The 21,611-nt window shown below is 36.0% G+C and overlaps 1 protein-coding gene across 4 annotated transcripts in view; it reads right to left on the bottom strand.

Annotated features, from left to right (window-relative positions):
* LOC112990816 (cadherin-19) overlaps window positions 1-20,700 on the bottom strand; it is a 114,486-nt gene extending 93,786 nt beyond the window's left edge. For all 4 annotated transcript variants that reach the window (XM_026112809.2, XM_064507156.1, XM_026112810.2 and 1 more), the window contains exon 1: window positions 20,597-20,700. The gene's annotated coding sequence lies outside the window, so the exon portion shown is untranslated. The remainder of the gene's footprint in view (window positions 1-20,596) is intronic.
* Between the last annotated feature and the right edge of the window lie 911 nt (window positions 20,701-21,611).

Genomic DNA, 21,611 nt, shown 5'->3' with positions numbered 1-21,611 from the left:
ACATCCAGAACACAAACCATCTTGACTGAATTTGATATTTATATGAAGTTCTCCCTTGCCTGAAAAGATTGGTTTTTTTGCCTTTTCTTAATGTACACAGCTAAAACTCAGTATCAAAAATTTGAATTCTGAGACCTGAGATAATCGACATACCTTTCATTTGCCAAAAGAGAATAGAAATACGATTTTTTTTTTCAAAGGGGCAAGTTAATTTTCCATGTTCAAGGATATACTACTTGTGAATGTGATTTAGACTTTGGATTTTAGGTGAATATAGCAGAGGTGCTAAATGACATATTGAAAATCACTGAAACTTTAGTTATCACCTGACACTACACAAACATACAAGCAGTGGTAAGTCCCACTGTGAACTGCTAACATTTCTCAGACTTGACCTGTGGGATTAAGTGGGGTTACTGAAAGATATCTCTTACTCTAAGAAAAGTAATATGATAACTAGAAAGCACTGACCCAGGCACTTTGAAGTAAAATAGGACACCTGCTACAAACTGCCTCTACATGTGTCGCTTATTCCTTCTTTCCCCTCTCTCTGATACTCCAAGGAGCTGTGCAGTGCCTGGCAGGAATCACGGCCCCAAGGAAATCTTCTCACTGATTTCTTTGGAAACTGGACAGGTGCTCCCAGCCAGCTTTTTGCTATACTTAATGGGTATAGACCTCTAGAGTAAAAGAAGACTCCTTTTTTATCATGGGCCTTTGAAAATGTGTTTGCCTGTTTGGATTTTGTGTTTCACTAGTGGAGATGTACAACACAATGTATGACTTACACAGGTGGTGGTGAACTGAAAATTTCAAATGCTTAAAAAAAAGATCAATGCAAACCTTTTCAAGATTGGCCATCAGATCCAAAGGGAATCTTTTCTTCAAAGCTATATATGTTGCTGGTGGGTGATGGTGGTGTGTGGGGTTGTTGTTGTTTGTTTGTCTGTTTTAAGTTCAGGTTCTAATGAGCCTGAAAATATCTAAGTATGACCATTTCTTCCCTTCAGTTTTAAGTGTACATGCAGTCACATTCCTGCTGGTTCTCACATCAGCTATTTGACATGTCTTAGTCAAGAAACGTTTCTCCTTTCAGTGGGATGGCAGCATCCCTCTTAAGGGACAAAGTGACCCTTCCAGAAGATTCTGGTTTTAGCAGATTATAATAATATTTCAAAGATATTATTTTCTTCCCAATTTAGTTTCTTTGTATAAATCTATAAAAAACAAGGAACAGTTAGCAATGAATTGTGCCATAGCGTATCACATCTAAATTGTTTCTTACTAGTTTTGTGACAAAAAAAGATTTAAACTATGCATTTCTAACCTAGATCTGAGGTCAATCTTAACAAATGGGTATGCTTTATTGCCCCAGACTTTTAGAAATAACCTCTAAGAGTTAGATGGGGCATTTTGTGTATTCTCCCTTGACTTCTTTCTTGTCTTTCAGTTAAAGAAAGAAAGAAAAAAGTACACTCCCACAATACACCAACCTTTCCTTTGTAAGTTTTCCTTTTTTGTATACTGCTTGTTTTCCTGTCTTCTCCACTCCTAGCTTTTCTTTAGGTTCACTTCAGCAAGAAGACCTTAATTTTAAGGGGCAGGAATTGTTGGGTGAACTGGTGATAATAACTTGTTTTGCTTCCCACAAAGTTTCCCTGCATTTTGAATTATTCTAACATGGTGTTTGCATGTTCATATTGTCTTTTGCACAGTACTACTATACTAGTTCAATAGCATTTGTGATATAATTCACTACATTTTCAATAATAGGTGCTATTTCTTCCATCTCTGTAAAACAGCTCATGCTAACCCTTTGGAGTTACTGTGAAACAGAAAAGTTGTGTTTTTCCAGTATTCCTTGGTATGATGATTATTTGCCACTGAATTTAGAACATATAAATATGTTTTGGGATGTGGTGTTCCAGTCTCGTTACTCATATTGAGCACTATCGGGAAGGATCAATGATAAACATGTAGAGTGAAAAGCGCCAACTGTGATAATTAGCCTTATGGATTGCAAAGCATTCCTCAAAGATGTAGATAGAGACCTGTAGTGTGCCACAAAGTAAGATTAGATTGCAAGGAAAGTGAAAAGGAAGGAATATATGTTGGTGTTTCTTTTTACACCTGTATGACCCACATGGTGAAGAAAAACCCTAACGTATCTATGTATTTTAATTCCATGTAAGAACAGATCATGAATTGGATTTGAACACACTTTATCTGAAAGTTTTGTTCAACAGGTTAAATTCTCAGCTGTGGGTGTGATAAACTTGGCACAGGTAAGAAAAATAAAGTATATCATAGATCTAATTGAGCACCCTTGCTTGAACTGTGGGACTGCTGTGAAGTTTAACAGACTTTGAATCCCATATGCCATGAGTTTTCTTATGCTGCACAGGGATAAGTTCTGTCCCTGTCTGAGAAGCACAAGATCTAAGCTTCCGTCAGAGATTCGGATAATCCTCTTGGCATCAAAGTGCCCAGACACATTAGGTCTTGGAAATAAGGTTTGCCTTCCCCAGATATTTCCAGGAGCCTTGGCTGAAGATGAAATTCTTCCAGCTTCACATTTTATGATTTCAAGAATACATGGAAGATATGCATATCCTATATACAAGCACTTCACTCACACTTGGAAATAAATTACTACAAGAAATATATGAGAAGTATCAGGTAAAATTAATAAACAGTTAAATATCCCTGTCTTAATAATCTCATTCCTTCAAAGTGTTCTGGAATACTTTGGGTAGCATACTCTGCATTTCAAAGGTTCTTTAAAATCAAGTATTTTTGTACTTGTACCCTTTATCCTGTGTTGGCTGGTGTTATAATTAAATCAGAATACCATTCTACCTCCTCTCCACCTCAAGACCATCTTTTCTAAACACATGAAATCTATCACTTTCCTTTCCTTTTCCTTTACAAAGCTCTCTCTGTGATCTTGTGAATTTGGCCTATTTTATATTGTTCCTCCAATATCATGTGCTTTTGCTGTTCTGTGTCTTATAAATTTTCACTGCTGAGTTCTAGGCCAGAGAAGATAATATCCATTGAAATACTGTAATGATCCCTCTGAGAGCAAACCAACTCCTAAGGGCATCACCATTGCCTGATGAGAACACAAAAGTGCTGAGCTCCTTCATTCCTGGCCAAAGAGAGGTTTGTTTCAGCTCATCTCTGCCAATAGTCAGTTGCAGATTTGCTGAAACATTCTATGACATACAGGTAAAAAGAAAATGAATTGAACTTCATAGCCTGTATCGGACCTCAAAAGCTGTGCTGGCATATTGTTTGGTTTGGTTTGCTCTAGGGGGCTGAAATTTCAAACATTAAATGCTTCATCCTCTTAACTGTTTGGGCTTCACAGATTTTCAGCTGCCCATGATTTATTGTTTCCAAACTTTCCATCCTGCCATATCTCATTTCTGTCCATTCAAAGTATGAATTATGCAGCTAGGTTTGCTTTGTATGAGATACTTCCCTGCTTATAAGAAAATCCACTATCTGGAAGAAGTAAATTTATGCTAGAAATCAGTCTCATTTTTAAACTGACAAGAATTAAATGCTGAAATCATATAATCAATGTCCTGTTGAACTCTGTCTCTGGAAGTCTTTAAATTAAGATGAAGAACCTTACTAAAATAAATGTTATAACTCCACCAGATGCTATCTATGCTCACGTATTTCAATAATAAATTATAATGTAAAGCCTTGAGCTAGATCTAAGAATTATGGGGGAAATCTGTCACCTTTACAATTCAAAAGGTGACCAAAATGTCTGATCCCGGGGCTGGAAACTGATTACAGAATAGGGGTGCCTTGCTATCTCTTTTTAACTTGGTCAACTTGGTTTCCTTTGATGAGAGCTGAAAAAGGGAGTGCAGAAGAGGTCCTCCACATCATACAAAGAAACCTTTATTTGGAGAGAATCTTGGCTGCTGCTCAGATTGGCCTTAAAGCAGCTTTGCAGCAAAAGTGAATAACTGCAATGCTGAGATATCATTGCTAAAAGTATAGTATAGTATATGGAAGAACGAACATTTTAAATTCATCCAGCTTCTTTCCACTATTGATTTTAAGCTGGTTACTTGTTTTATTTGTATAAATTTATTTTAGTCTTGCCTGACTTCCATAAGTATCATTTTTTTAAGTTGCTGAGTACTTATTTCTTCCTTGAGGAAGGCATCCCAGTCTCCTTTTCTTCTTCTTCTTCTTCTTTTTTTTTCTTTGTGTGTGTGTTTACATAATAGGGGTCTCCTGCAAGAGTAAATAACCATGAAATTCTACGTTATACTAAAAAAAGGTTTTTCCTTGTCCTTTCTAAAGTAGAACTTGTATGCAGAAGAAAATACCTTTACACTCAGAAGAAAAAAAAATCAAAGCTGTACTCAGTTCCCCAATCATTAGTTTTCATGTTCATTTTGTAGATGTTGATGGAACCTGTAAACCTGGGCTTTTCTCTATCCAAAAGATAGAGTCCCCCAAAAGAAGGATTCCAAATTATCATTCAACCACATCAGATCTCCTAGGGACCCAAACATAACTAAACTTGAGAAAAGCGATTGTTAAAGTGAAAGCTGCCTTTTAGAAAAGTCAAAGAATTATGATGGGATGTGCATGATTCACATATTAAGAATGACCAGTCTTTAGAGACAACATGGTACAAGATAGATCAGTGTCACAATGTTTAAGAAATCTTGTTTTAGGAAGTGGAATGTAGTTGATTTGAAATCCAGTTCTTGATTCTAAGATTATTGGCTGTTGCTCAGCTGCTTACTCTCAGCAAGAAATCAAAATACTGCAGCTCAAATAGTGCCACAAAGTATATTACGAAAATGTTGTAGACTCTTGCGCTTAAAAAATGCAAGATATCCCTGTGCTGAATTAGTCTTATTATCAAGATTAAGCAAGTAAAATGGCAAAGTGAGAGAGCAGCAGAAGCAGTTGCTGTGCTGTCAAAGGAGAATGCAAATCTGTTTTTTATATTACTAATTTATTTCATATTCAGGATTTAAAATTTACTGAGGAATCTTTTTGTCATGTCATCTGTCACAGACTGGCATTAGAGAGATGGAAGATACAAAAATTAAAAATCTGCTTGTTACTGTAAACTAAAGAGCTTGAACAACATCTATCAAAGACAGACAGATGGAAAATAAATAAGTGTTAGCCAGAGCCAAGTGATCTGTGCTGATTTTCTTTTAAACATTTATTAAAATGCTCTAGATGCAGATTTACTTTCTTTTGCCCAATATTTATTGTTATTTCTTTTGCCATGGACTGGAAACTGCAAACACTTTGATAAATTAATTATAAAGGTCTGTAATTTTACTCTTGGTTTTATAAACACATCTACAACTTTGCTGAAGTACTATTTTTCAACTTCTTACCAGTTAAAATCCTTGATGAATTAGCACAGATGCATCCTATACCAGCTGTTAAGAAAGATACTCTTTCTTTGGTGAGTCATAGGACAAGGTATCTGTCATTAGCGGAAGACAGATATTGCACAAGGGACCTGATACAAAGATAGCTACTGCTGGAAAAAATCTTTTCACCGATTCAGTAGTCTTTAAATCAAGCTACAGATGAACTCCTGTGTACCTTCAATCCATAAATATCTGAGCTTTTACTTACAAAGAAATGCATCAATTTATTTGTTAGTGGATAGCCTGAATGCTGGTATATTTCCAAATTAGAGCTAAACCACCCATACTTTGAGATTATGCACTGTCGAAGTATATACCAGAATCACCTGTTTTTGTAGACAAAAGTGAAAGATGTAACATTTATGATGGCCATACTACTGGACCTTAAACAGCAAGTGCAAGGAAGTAGTACAAATTTAAAGAATGTGCTCTGACACATAAGGCACAGCGGGAAACCTCTAACAAAGGAAACCCAAGTGTGTACAAAACAAAAATTCAAAAGGCCTTGCTGAGAGGCAACTCCGGTTGCTCTATCCAACAACTGCATCAACAAAGCTGATGGGAATGGAGAGGACCTGTTGTGGCTACAGGGGAAAGAATAAAGAATTTTCTTGAGGAACTTCAAAACTAAGGCAGAAGCATGTGAAGGAAGAAAATCAGGAGATTTGGGGAGGGTGAGATGAAGTCAAAGAGAGTGTCTCAAGCTTATCACATATGAATCTAAATGGAAGACAGGGGGCCTATCTGAAAACAAAAATTAAGACATTTTCTAGGAAATGATATTCATTGTACTCTAGCGCAATGTGATATACTTACTGAAGTGGGAGTGGGGGGTGGGGACATAAAAGATTTAGAATTAGCTTTAACCCAGCTGGAAAATGACCTATGTATCAGCATATGAAGCATGTTGAACTTGGCTTCTCAGTGCAAAGAAGTTGTCATAAAAGCTAATACTTTTTTTCTACTCCTTTATGAGGGGATAGAGAATAATATGAGAAAGTGTATTAATGTAAGTTGACCCTCATTTTCAGTACAGGGCTGATTTGTCACTACATTATTCCAGTTTTGTGTCAGCAAAGCTCCATTAAAATCCTGTACTATCGTAGCGTACAGATAGCCAGCTGCATTACATTTTGTTTGCAGGAAAAGAGTTCATCTCTCAGCAAAAGTGTATTGGTTGCTGGCATAGCATTCTCTGTGAGACACTCCTTCCTCTGCAATTCCCTCTTCTGCAAGGGCAAAAATAATCCCAGTAGTTCAGTTTCTTGATACGCTATAAAACACGTGGGAAACATCAAAATCTCTCTTTCTGCACTGGGTCCTAGAGCTATACTAGAATGATTTTTTTATGTATTAATCCCATTTAACTTTGTTCACGTAATTTAGGAGTTGGAGGATTCTTAGTTCTTTATTAAATGTTGAGTCACCCTCTAGCAAATCTGTTAACATATGTCAAGGTCCATTTTCAGGCACTTAAGCCAAATGTACAAAGTTAGGTCAATTTGGGGTATTGCCACATCAGATTTCCATGTTACTCTCCCCAGACTCTCACAGCTACAGCAACCCAGCTGCTAATGGTGCAGTTATAGAAGAAGCTGAGATCACCTAACAGCTTGCTGCCTCCAAAAGGGTAATATCCTCCTTCCCCATCTCAACTACTTCCACGCTACTGGCTGTACAGCCCATCAGAGCCTTGAGCCAATTCAGTCCCTGTCCACGTAATGGATCAATTCAACTCATTGAATCTGGCAGAAAACAAACTGACAAGGAGAGCAAGCAACTTTCTGTGGTTACAGCAAGTGGAGTAGGTTTACCAGGACCCTTGTTTCACAGACTCAGATACATATTTGATCTCAAGACATACGCCACAGCTGACACAAAAGATGAGGTGGGATTGCACAGCTAAGAGATGGGGTTGGAAGCAGAAGGGTGGAGGTGGGGAGGAGAGAGGGAAGAGTAAGGGAGGAAGAAGAGGGAGATGCTTCATCCCCTTGCAGCAATACAGAGCAGTTAGATTGTATCAGTTGGGTCACTGAACTGCACTCAGAGATTGACTCTTTTTGGTGTCATATCCAATGACTGCATTTTCCCTCACTTTCCATTTTTAATATGGGATCATTCTGGTTCTCTAACTACACCAGTAACTCATTTGATCTGCTATTTAAGTTCCTATTTCCCAATTTTTAAAACACTTGCCTAGCAACAGAAGAAAATCTAAATTGTCCTTGTGTTTAATTACTAATTCCAAACAATACCATTTAATGAGAAATACCTCCACTGCCTCCCAAAATTAATGACATTTGTTAGTTTTCATGTAAATTAAGTTTTACTTTAATTGTGCTACTGGATTTAGAAAGACTACACTGCAGTAACAAATGCCTAACCCAAAGAAACTGAGACAGTTAGAAGCCTGCAGTGAACCTATTAATTAAAAAATAAAATAGAAAAAAGGCTTCTTCTGCTTTTTTAACCTAAACATGCTTCCCTTCTCTGCGACAGATTTGTTTTGTTCATTTCCCTTGGGACTCGAAAAGCTAAACAGAGAAAAATACTGAAGGCCTGTTTTTACTTACATGTAAACTCAGACTTTAACTTCCATTTTGATCTTTACTTTATGCATATCTGTAGGTGGAGACATCTCACTAGAGTTAAAGACCACCTTAAATTTGAGCTAGCAGGCCTACCAGAGGTTCTGGCTCAAACTGAAGAGCTCAGTTGTCCTGTGCTGCTATCACAATCATCCTGTGGAGAGTAAATTTGCAAAGTTTTTTTAAAGAGTGACCACTGTCACTCAAGCGAGACTCACTAGAAAGGCATTAGCTTGAGTGTGAAAACTTCAGTTAACATCACTGAAGAGAAGCAAAGATCTTAGACAAGGGACTAATCCTGAGATTGCTCTAAATTGTACCACATTGTACCTAAATTGTGCTGTGGACCTCAAAGGAGTGTTGCAGTAGCCAATGATCACCAGATCCCTTCACCAACATACTTTAATCTAGACCTACATCGAACTCCAAGGAAACTTGTCTTTCTGAATGCATTTAATTCTCAGTGTCTTTGATGAAGTTCCCAAACAGTGCTAGCTCTGATTGTGGCTGTTTTGATGGGAAACTTGCTTCCGATGAAATGAACTGTTATAATCACCACAGTCATTTTACATGTGCTAAAGGAGAGATGTTGGACTTTGAAAAATGCTAGTATCTCTTGAAATGAGTTAGATATGGAGCAACGAACTACAGATTAAAATCATTCCACATATTGGAACCAAGTGAGTAATGAATTTTCAGTCAATCAATCAAAATTAAGTTAAAAAAAAGTTAGCAAATTTAGAATGTGGATTATTTTCAAATGCCTTTCAAGAAACTAAGTAATGAGTCCCTAGTATTGCATGCACTCTTTTCTATCACATCTTTTTGCTGCATTAAGTTGAAGGATAAAATGTATATACAACGGGTACTGGGAACTAAGCAGTTCACAGTTTGTGGTTTTAATTGATTTGGTTATGGGGTAAGAAAGGTATACCCATGGGAATAAGTTGAGAAAACATTTTCCTGCTCTGAAATATTGTTATGAATATTTGATGAAAATATAAAATGTGCCTGCCTGACTAAAGACCATTCTTCAAATTTCAAGAGGTGAGTCCAAATCTAGTTTTCCAGCTTATGAAAGGAACTGATATATGTTGGTGTCAGTTTTCAAATCTGAAGAACATTTTCTGGCATTAAGGGTCTAGGAGTAAATAGAAGATTGGAGCGTGTCTCATACAAAAGGTAATAAAACCACAGAACAAGGTACAAGGAAATGAGAATAAAGGAAAGAGTATAAATGATTTCAAGAGATTCCTAGGATGCAATTGTTTCTCAACAAGGAAGAGATTGATGGATATGATGAAAAGGTGAGAAGTTGAATTGTGGAAATAAGATAAACCTAGAAAAAAAAGTACACATGCTGAGCTGCTTGGGCACTTTATATTTCAAAAGTGTCTCGTGTTCACTAACCTGTGATAGAATTCTTTATCAGTTTGATTTGATCTTACTGCAGGGTGCACTGTGGCAGACTTTTGCCAGAGCTGCCCATTGCTTCAATGAGAGCTGCTAGCTAGAAAGTGCAATGCTGTCTTTAATTATTTCTCTTGAAATATGGTGCCCTATTGTGTGTATTAGGTATTATTTTTAAATAAGACTCGAGCCTTCAAGAAACCCACATGAGGCCAAGTTTAGCTGAAGCAGTCCTAGTTTTTTGTATGCTATTTTAGGGGGACATTTTCTCTTTTTCTTTTTCAGGATGTTTAATGTGGCTTGATTTTCATTTTGGCAGTCAAGATGTCCATGATTTAGCAACTCTTACATCTTTGTTCAAGTCATATCACTACAAACACTACACTGCATATAAAACAGTATTGCCTAGCCCATTTCACCATCCATTTTTAGTTTTTAATTGTAACAACTACTGTTCAAAGACATGCTTGTAGGTTTGATATTAGACCAATCAGCTAGCAACCTGGCCTTAAAAGAAAAAAGAAAGAAAGAAAGAAAGAAAGAAAAAAAGAAAGCAGTGCAAAACCCTTTTTGCTGCCCATTGCAAATGAGTGAGTGGTGGAAATGTACACATTATTTCACTTTCTTTCCTTTTTGAAAGTCAACAAGTATATTCCTCCTTCTTCCTCTTCATTAGAGCTCCTCTGCTATAGTTGGGCATTCTCCACACTGGTAAAAGCCAAGGAAAGAACAAAACTTGCATATCAAACTACAAAGTTAGAAATCCTAGTATACAATGCTGAAAGGTATAGCCTTACTTTTGCTTTTTGAAATATTCTTTGCTTCCTAAACCCACTCCTAATCACTCTAATTGTAATTTTCCAGTTGTTCTCAGCTAGAACAGCATCAGGCCTGTAAGAGAATCACTTATGTCTAATCATATAGTCTGTATTGTCAAGTTTCAATTGATATGCTTTTTCTATTCATATACTCTTAAGCTTAGAAACTTCTTGTTCTTTTCAATTACAGAAATAATAGAGGCCACAGCTAAATCAAGAGAGAAATCTGGCAAATAAAAATACAGCACACTGTTTGCATGTGTGTCTACTCTTTCGTTTTGTTTCTTCTGCTTAGTCTGTATCTGTGTCCTGTTACACCAACTCATTTCTTGTGTTAAATGAATAAATGAATGTCTGAACCCGGGAAGATAAAAGAACACTTTTTCTTTTCATTTGCACTTTTGTTTTAACACAAATGTCCCAAGGTTTGTCAATCACTCCAACCCTCTGAATCCCTTCAGTCTGGCTATCGCATCAGCTCAGTTTCCTGAAAAGACCTTGTAAATATTTCGTGAATTCTGTCTAGAAACATACAGGGGAAAATGTTTCTCTCAGTTTGGACTGAGCACTGTGGCTCTGATTCAGCAAAGCATTTAAAATAAGCTAATCTTTAAGCATAATCCTATTGAAGTTAGTGGTATGAGACTAATACTTACACTCATGTTTGAGTGCTTTGCTGGATCACAGCCAGAGTACCCTGCACCTTACAGGACTGAACTCCTTCTCTTTGACACTGGCCTAAGGCAAGATATATAGAGATGTGTGAATATATGTCCTTTAGAGTAAAGAGGTTAAATACAGCATTATTCTCAGGTTTACTTCATATTCCATCTACTAAAAGACATTCTCCTATTTCTTAAAATTCTTACCAGTTGTACTGAAAGTGAGGACATTACAATTCCAAATCAATCTAACCTAGTCTGTCACTCTCCTTTACTTTTTTGATCATCCTGAATTTTATAACTCAGGAGACTCAGGTCAGGCTGGTGTTCTGAGCAAAGGTAATTTGCTAACACACATTTAAATCCCTGCAATGTTCTGCTAAGAAAGACTAATGTAATACACAACAGATTCAACACGTATCCAGTGCAGGTATTCATTTTAAATGAAAGTACATTTTACGGTTTGGGCTAACTTGAGCCATTTGGGTCTGAGTGAATGTCAAGTGCTTCAGGCAGCTACAGTTAAATGAATGCTTCTGGTACCTGAATGAGCTTGCTTAAAAATAGCTTGAATAGCGAGTCCCACTGTTCTCCATGCAATATGGACATGTCCTGAGCATTTTCCGATAAAAAACCACATAATTCACGATAGAAACACTTGAGGTCCGGTTTATATAGAACTGATTTAATTAAGGACACTCAAATAACCACTATTTCTGGAGGCATATTATTGACTTGATGTGATATTTAGTATGTGGAATATTCATAACTGTAAGAGTTAGGAACCAAATTTAATTCAATTAGATAAATTGAAACTGAAAACTGCTCACAGTTCTCTCAAAATCAGTTGTCATATTTCTCTTATTTTCTAATGTATGTCAAAAGCACCCAGTGCACTCCATCAGGCACAACAACTATAAAATCCATAAAAGACATGAAATGATTGCTGCAAATAACATTTTTATTGGCTATATCACAGAATATTTAAAGGTAATCTCAAATCATTCTGATGTGAGTAAGATTGGCTGTAAATGCAGATTCACTTGAAAGGTGTTTTTTCCCTCCCTTTTCTTTATTTTTTCACTTAAATATTCTTGACAAATTTAAAGTCCGTATTCTTCATCTAAATATCAGCCAATCAGACTTGTTATCTGCATAGACTAATGCTACATTCCAATTATTATTTACTTGATCATAAAGCCTGGTTTGATGGGATACAATCACTTTTCTGTTCTCAGTTGCCTACTGAATGATGACATTACTCAGAATTCCATCTAGATGAGCCAAATGACCTAACCGGTTTGTCTTCTGCCATGGCAATAGCTGAGCTGAGCTGAAATGTCAAAGCAAGCTTAGTAAACAAAATCTCCCTTTTATGTAACTGAAATTATGCTATGAGAAGCCCAGTAACATTAGCTATAGAAATTGTTTTACTTCTTTCATTTACATGAGATAGATATACATATCCGTGCTCATATGTATTCCCATATATATTTTATATAACAATATTTCAGGATTTCGTATTCTAAACAAGGGGAAATGAAAATGCTCAACAACAACAACAACAACAGCAAAAGACACTAAGTTAAAACCACAGCACAGTTATTTTATTGTGTTTTCTACAATAATCTGTGTCTTTATTCAAAGTTTGGGCAGTTTTCAATTAAGTAAATATTTCTCCCTCTGCTTATTCAACTGCTGATCACTTTCATTCTGCTTCTTCTATTTACATTTTTTGTCTTTTTAACAAGTCTAAGTTAAATAAGCTATGAATTAATATTAGTATAATATTAGTGGAAATAAAAATAAACTGTTAGCCTATGAATGACCATAAAAGCTTATGGTTATTTATATTGCGTATTGTGATTATGGGTCACACAGATATATCCAAGCTAACTTTAAACTCTACAGCTTGTTAGCAGTGTAGTTTTGGCAGCATTGAGCTGGCTGGTAAACAGCTGTCCATTGCTGCTTATGAGGCCTATGTAGCTGTCACTGAGCTTGCTTTGTTGTAGGTACAGTTTTTCCAGTGTTCAAGGTATCTAGTTAAAAAATAGACAAATAATAATTGCATGCCCTGCTGTCATATCCTGGCTACCCTACAGGTTTACACAAAATTACCACCTGAAAGGACAGACACAGTCTTCTAGTTTGTTTCAGATACCCAGAGCTGCTTTTCCAAACACAAATATTTTAAACTCCAACCCAGTCCCAGCATACACGGTTTTGGCATCATGGCAAAAGTCTGGATAAGTAGTAGTGCAGTGCTGGTAACTAGATTTTCAAACTATTTTACTTTTTCTCTCAGTATCATTCTCAGCTAACTCTAAATGAAATTAAACCATTTTGAGGCAATTGTTGTGTTGAGGCAGTGTTAATTATGGCATTTCTATAAGACGGAGAAGTAAAAGTAACTACTAGCGTCAGCACTAATTCACCTTAACTCAACCTGTTTAAATTTCCCACTTCACAACTTGTCTGTACTTTTGATTTTAGGCAGATTCACATGCCCCAAACGACATAATGCTCTTTCCATGCTCTTTCCATCATAAGACCATATTGCTAATTTATTCCATATCTTCTTCTAAGCTGAGGATTAAGATTGAAGTTTGGCAATCTGCAAAAGAAGTCATACTGGAGAATCATTTAGGGAAATTAAGAGTATTTGGTTCATTACATTTGTGGCATTGTTGTGGCAGATATTTTTCTTTTCTTTGGACAGTAAGCCTGTGGATATCAGTGTCTGCAAGAAATGTTGTAGATTCTTATTGATAACATTCACTACTGGAGAATCTGTAGATTAGATGTATGTCCATACTGATGTTGTAGTGCCCTCTTACTGCATGACAGTGAATCATTTTTGAAGTGATGCTATAAGCAATACATGACGCCAGGGATATTCTTACCACATCATGTATCTTCTACAGCCAAGCATATGAACCTAAGATGGAGAAGGAAGTTTCAAATTTGAATTAACATCTGAATTCATACTAATTCACATTTGAATTAATTATTTGGCAAATTAAGTAAGCTGGTTAAGTGCAGCTATGAAAGTCTAATTTTTAAATTCACCAAAGTTTGTCTTTTGCTTCAAGAATGAAATAAAATCAAGTAAAGAGGAAGAAATAGTGAGCATAGGCTACTATACTTATACCTTCCATCTGGCCATACCTTCCAGTTATGGTCATCATTCCAAATAAATAACTTCCAGATATGGTCAGCAGCCTGAGTTCATAAAGCATATTGTATTACTATGTATGTATATATTTCTGTGCACAGACATATATGCAATAATGTTGGCTATCTTCAGTACAAAAAGTCACCCAGAAGGATTCTGAAACATTCAAAGCACGATAAAATCCACGAAAAACATTTCACTTAAATTGTATTGTACGATTTAAAGATAAACATCAGTCTTATAACTGGTTATTGCACCTATATTCTTTTAACATGTTTTTCATTATTTCTTGCCCCCTTTCACTTTCTCTCAGTTAAATCTGATAGAGGTATAATTAATTTTAATATCCCAGTAAGTCTACCACAACAACCTTGGGAATCAGATAATAAATGGCCTACAACAGCCAAGCCATGTCATCAATGTTATTTTACTGCAGTCTGATATTCCTTGTGCCATTCTAACAAAGATTGCTGTGTTTCACACACATATAACCATATTGACAATCAATCCCATACACTCTGGCTTTCTTCCTCTATTTTTTCTCATTCTGTATTACCATTCATTACATTCATTTAGATATTTAGTGGTACCCTGGCTGTATGAAAGAGTTAAATTTTTAAAATAAGGAGAACATTTTTCAAATAAAGCCTTGAACATAGTAAGAACAAATAAGTTCTCTTGTGTCTATTGACAGGAAATCATGGTTGGATGTTCAACAACTTTAATAATAGCTTTCTGAATATTTGGAGTCCATCTATCACCAGTTTAGGTAATTCATTTCACATTTGAGACTTAAAAGAAGAGGACACTGGGAGCATAAGGAAACACTTTTCATTATTGAAATAGTTATATATAAATGTCCTTAAAAATATTCTATTCCCTATTTTTTGATGAATACAAGGCATGTGACAAATTAATTGTGATGAGACCACTGGTCAATCATGTCAGAATGAGACTAACACACTGAAGGCCTGAAAATTAATTTCAAATCAGATTGTTACAGTACAGACATTTTCTAGATAATGGTGTAGCAGAGGCAAGAAATTACCCCACACAATAGCATCTTTGAAACCCAGAATCTTGGAATGGCTCCTTCCAACAAACAACATGGTAAATCTGGATAAACTTGGATGGCAAAAGGTAGAAAAGGTAGATTTATGGCTTGAGAATTTATTGCTTTGATAGTTTAGTACTGATTCAATTTGGTTATTGCATTGGAACAAGTTGCAAGGTGATAAAATAGGAATAACAATCTTACTACAGAATTTGTACCCTTTTCATAAGCAGAAGCTCTAGTCAGTCTTATGAAAATGTGGAATGATATATTTTTTTGCCTGCTCAGTTTTGAAGAAAATATTTCTGTTGGTTTTCAGACAGCAAGTTGTAAGCCTTGGATAAACAAAGATTACTTCCATTCCTAAAGGAGTACTTCCCACTGCAAGTTGCTTTATTCATTATCAGCTTGCCTATACCTTGCATTGCACAGTCAACGGCTGCACATCTCCTCTTTAGTTTAACTTGACGATTTTGCTTTTGTGTTTGCTGACAGAAACATCCTGATTTTTTATCAAAAAATGGGGGAGGAAAAAAGTCGATACTGATTGTACCAGTTTTGCCTGTAGCCTAATGAGACAGACACTTAGACAAAATTGTTGACTCACAAGTGAAGGGTTGCAAGGATAAAACAAGTTAGAAGAGGCACTTCATTCCCTTGTGACATCATGTCAAGCCCAAGTAATACTGTTTTGTGTGAAAACAAGTTAGATAATATTAAATGTGAAAACAAGTTAGATAATATTAAAATTAAGCTATGCACACACATATTCACGTATACACACACTTACACACAGGCACTCTTTAAAAAAAAAAAAATCAAGCAAAATAGCCCTTGCAGCCTAAACATTACTTCATATAACGCAACGAGAGTGCTGTTCTTTGATTAAGCAGTATGTATTCCAAGCCAATAAAGGAGATCTTTTAGGCATTTTGGTGGTTTGCTAGGCCTGCTAGGTACCTTGGAAAGATATATATTTCTATTAACTCTAAACCATTTAGGTCTGTGCTTTTTCCTGGATCTGCCACATTACTTCCATAGGGTCTGTGTAAATTAAGAATGAACTGGCAAGGTTTAATACATATCAGAAAGGGGAATACGCAACCTTTTCACAAAGAAAGACACTTTTAATATCAAAATGTGATTTTTACCAAGCTTAAAATCAGTACTAGAAGTTATCAGAGTTAAGTATAGCAAATCCTACCAGTTAAGATTGTTATTATGTATAAAAGGTCAGCAATTATGTCTAACTTTGTTCAATATTGTTTAAGCAGGGAAAGATACGGTCACACAAGGCCTCTAGATTGTGTTTCCATATACAGTACTGTCATTTCTCTTTTGCAGCCTGCAAACAGGATTATAGCTCTGGAAGAATGGAAGAAGAACACATTACATTGCTAGTTTTTTGGCGGACTTGTGGTAAAGGTCTGGAAAGTATATTCTGTTTAATTAAATTTTTGAATAATTCTACTTCTGGGAGTGTTATCATTAATACTTTAATCAAAATTCTCACAAAGAATTTATCTGTGTAGATATACTAGTGTATTTTTGTAAATATAGCAAATTATATTAAGAAAATACCAGTATTTAATTTCTGACTTCTACTGTTAGAAACTAACCTGCAACATCCCAAATCTGTTATTGCAGAGCGGCGTGATAACCACAGCTGTACTGAATGAAAATCAGTCTAATCTTAATTGAGAGCTCTCCTCTTGTTTAATTTCATTGTGTTATCCTTCACTTTAATAAAATAGGTTGTGCAAGTATAAGCAAGTATAAGATCTGATTTGTAGTAAATAATATTTTTGTGTAAATATTTACTTAATGCTAAATGCATTTAATATTTAAAAACCTTTTATAGCTTTGACAGATTTCAGTATCTCCTTTATGATATTCTGCTATATTATTTCTTTGTTTATATGTATGAAAATTCTGAGAAGACAGATTTATTAAAGGAAAAACAAAACAAAACAAAACAATCCATAAAACCCAAGACATACTTAGATTTCCAAGAGGGATCTTACTTTTCAAGTACACTAAAAGAAAAAGAAATACCTCTCTAATCTATTCTAATTCTTGGCATGAATGCTTTTTAATTTGTGGATCATTGACCTGATAGATGGGAAAAGCAATGGCTTTTTTTTGGAGGGGGGAGGGGGGGCGGGGATGTCTCACGTCAGTCTGTTCCTACAAAAATAGATTAAGGGTTCAGATTTGTCTGGACTCTGCCAATGGCAGTGTTTTGCTTCTATACGAAATGTAGGATTACATTATAGCCAAGGTCTGTGCTGCTACTGAATGTGATGTTCATAAATGTCCTTGTAGGATCAGTTGTACAATTTGTGTGTACTGCAATATACTAAAGCTTCCAGACACAAGCTTTACAGTGGAACAACTGAGTCATCCTGAACTTTAACAAATTGATAAAGGGGAATGTGGCTTTCTCTTTATAACCCTGAAGGGAGCGAAGAATGAATAGTTCCGGCTAGTATATATCTCTTAAGCAAGTAAATGGAGAAATCTAACTGAAAGATTAAGCACATCTAGGCAGACAGTGTGAAGAAAGGTGCTGCTGTGAAAAAAGAAAAAAAACCAGTTCGGTTTGCTTCATGAAGGTGATAAAACCAGATTTAGGCTATGAAAAAACATGCAATTTTTGTTGTCCATTCTGAAATACATAATTCCATATCATAGTCCAAAATAATAACAACAACAAAAAGCAACCCTCCCCATCCCCTAGCTGCATAGGAATGCTTCTAGAAACATGCTTCACGAAGGCATTAAAGAGTTTACCCATTGTTGTTGTTTAGTTCCATAGTCATAATTCTCTTCATAACATCATAATAAATTGTTGTAATGAGACAGACTTTGCAACACCTTTGTGTGAGGAAAATATTAAATGCATCCCAGGCTCACAAAAATCTGCAAACATTTTAGGTCTAAGGTGATGTAAGGAGAAAAATGTGACTCCACAATAGGGAAGAAAGGAAAAGACATGGATTCTGGTTACAGTTACCACGTGTCTTCCAGCTCCTTTCCCGTGGAAAAGAACTAACAGGGTTTTTTTAAGTTGTTTGTTTTGTTTTGTTTTGTTTTGCTTTGCTTTACTCCTGTCTTTTATACCTATGAGCCTTCTTGTAGTGAGCCAGGATAAGAAGATGACTGGACCACATTGCCTACCATGTAGAGCCCACAGACCAGAATACTGAAGCCCTGCCTTGGTTAGTCACCCTTACCACTAGCTACTGAAGCAAAAAGAGTGAATGGATAAATTCTCTTCTGATCCTGGGAAAGCATTAGAAGAGCAAAGAGCATCAGTTATGATAAAATGAGTATGACATTGTGTATAGAGGTCTATAATTTTGGGTTGAAATTGAAAAGAAAGTCAATACTCCCCTATTTTCCCCTGTTTCTGTGGATTTCCAGGTTCTCAGGGTGGAAAGGGAGTACATGAATCACCGAATACAGTACTCTGCTCTAACCATCATAAGCTGCCTTCCATTGATCAAATGGATCAATGATATTTTGGATAAATATCATAAATATCATAAATTTTTTTGGGGGAAAAGAGTATATTGTCTTCTGATTAATAAGATTGTTCTTCCAATTACCATCCAAATTACTCTCTGATCAGTTTTTACCCGCCTGATCTTGATTTAAACCAAATCTACTGATAGTGACCATGTGAAGCATAAAATGAATTGAAGTATTTTCTGTGTTTTTCTTCTAAAGCTGAATTGACAAATTAAGAAAATCTATGGCAATAGACAGGAAAATGATGTTTAAACAATTTACTCACTTTTAAAAATTCTGATCTGTTAACCATAATTTTTTTTTCCCCTGTCCCACAACAATCCTGAATTATACAAGGATGAACAACAACCATTAAAAGAATAATAGTAAGAAAAAAGGCTTGATAATCCTTAAAATATTTGATCTGGTCAATTAATACTTAATTTTAATAACTTAAATCTTTTTTTTCCTAAAATGAAATAAATTCTCAAACTGAAAATAATTTTGAACATATAAACTTGAAAATGTTAAAACAGGTTACATTAATAATATAAAAGCAGATTTTTTTCCTTTCTGTTTAAAACACAGACATTTATGAATATGTATATTTTCTCATCTATTCACATTGTTTTCAATAAAACTCTCCCCCCCAGAAAAAAAAAAACAGAAAATTCCCATTTATTTGTCGTTAGCAATTTCATAAATAGGATCACTTGCTTTTGAAGAATAACATTTTAATATCAACAGTAAAAAGGTAAGGAAGAGAATTTTGAAGGCTTTGGAATCTGTATATCATGAGAGTTGCTGAAGGCTATCATTTCTGATGAGGTGGATCCAATACAATCTGTACTGAAGCAAGTGTAAAACATGTTCAGTGAGGCCTGGGTCAATCTCAGTGAGCCATACTTTAATACTCACTCAGCGCTGTTTGCTGCAGAAACTAAGAACAAAGGCCTATGACTTCCTTTATAAACTCTCATTTTCTTGCTGAGGCCAGAGCAGAGCAGACCTTGCTACAAGCTATAGCAGCCTTTCTGATTACTGCTTTCGTACTCTGGTTTTCCTGATACAGTTATGTAGGGTCTATTTAAACATTTGTTGTATTGCACTCAGTGCAGACATACAATACTTATGTTTCCCCATAACTAGGATCTGACATGATGCATAGGCAAAACTCAGTATCCTTCAACTTCCAGATCTTACACAAGCTACAGAATATCTCAGCCAGGGTTTGAAGATGTTTTCAAAATCAGGTACTGAAAAATAGAGGGAGCCAAGATTCATAATTGAAAGATAATGACTGAGGCATTCATCTGTGAAGTGTATGTGTGTTTTCAATTAGTTGCAAATGTTCTTTACACAGTTCAGCGTATGCGACAGGTTAGTCCGAAAAAGCTGCACACCCTTTCAAACAAACAGAGACAGTCTTCAGGACAACATGGACTATTTGAAACTACAGAAAATATACAAAAAGATAAAAGTGAGAGGAGGAAAACTAGGAATATACTACCTATTATGATGCAGTAACAGTGAGGTATAGAGAACCATAGGTCACTTCCAGTTATCAATCCTACCCTTTGAACGTGCACAGCACTTTCTCGAAAGTGCCAGACAATTAGATGTCATACGCATTTGATAATCTGTTCCTAATGCCCAAAATAGGTAGTCACATAATTGATAATATTATTTCTCATCACACTCCACTTATATGAATGAACCAGAAATTAGTGGCATTTATGCCCACCCTACAAAATTAATGAATTTTATCATTATCTATACCTATATGACCCCTTCGTACATATGAGGAAGTCAGGGTTGTGCTACTATTGAGACCAGCATTCTCTCCCTCGAAAATGAGCAACCCAAGGAAGTCAAAAACAAGCCCTGAAGTTTAGAGGGAAGGAAGTTAGATGTGCGAGTAGAAGCTAAATGTCATACCTGCTCTCTTTGTAAAATCAACTGTTTCCTGCTGTCATGGAGTTCCTGGTGGATTCTTCTTCTATATGCATCTGTGTCTCAGCATTCACTCATTTTGTCCATGATGTATCACTATCAGCACTGGGAGCTAAACTAGCATCTGTGGGATATGTAGTATGTTTTGGATGAAAGCTCTCCCTGTTACCTTTAACAATGACAATTGTTCTGTGTATCCATTGTTCTGCATTGGCCTTTGGTGATTAGAAACAACATTCCCAGCTGCAGTGGAGAAGGATTTTGAATAAATACTGGACAGACAGTACATACTTTTTGAAGTCAATTCCTTTTGAGTTTTAAACTATAAGCAACATAGAAAGTTTTAACATTTTTTACTTACAGTGTCTAAATTAGGAGTCTACTCACAGACTCATACTGCCTAATTTTAGTAGCTGACAGAGATATCTAAGTCCAGACTTGAGATCTCAGACCTGAGAGGCTTCCACTGGTTGTATCCACATTGCAGATACATTGGTGACATCAATCCCATCTGCACTGCACTTAGGCAAAAACATTTTTTTTCATTCAGAAGCTATCTATATGGCTTTGTGTCCCACTATGGCAACTCCTTCTGGTACAGCCTATCTGCATCGTTCAATCTTCAGAAGTGTTGAGCATGAAGAAACTTTCTGATGTCTGAGTCATCTCACCCAGCTATCCAAGCAAGCTGTCTGTTGCTGCTGTTACTGCTAGAAAAATAGTTGAGATCTGTAACAAGGAGACTCTCAAAATCTCTGTATTCTCTGTTCTGGAGTCACATGTATTAGAAGCTAAAAAAAGCAGAGTAATTTCTCAATTTCTGTTCCTTGACACTGGGAGTTTCTGCAGCCAACCTGGATAGGGAACTGCTAGTACACATTCTGGCAGACAGGATCACAGAGCTGCTGTGTTCCCTTTACCTTCTCAGTGGTAGTCTTGGAAGACAGAGACCAGCACTCAGTGGTGGGATCACATTGCTCCTCAGTTATGCACACTTACT

This window comes from Dromaius novaehollandiae, chromosome 2 (genome assembly GCF_036370855.1).
Source record: "Dromaius novaehollandiae isolate bDroNov1 chromosome 2, bDroNov1.hap1, whole genome shotgun sequence".
In the NCBI taxonomy this organism is placed as follows: Eukaryota; Metazoa; Chordata; class Aves; order Casuariiformes; family Dromaiidae; genus Dromaius; species Dromaius novaehollandiae.
This window is presented reverse-complemented; position numbering and strand designations above follow the sequence as displayed.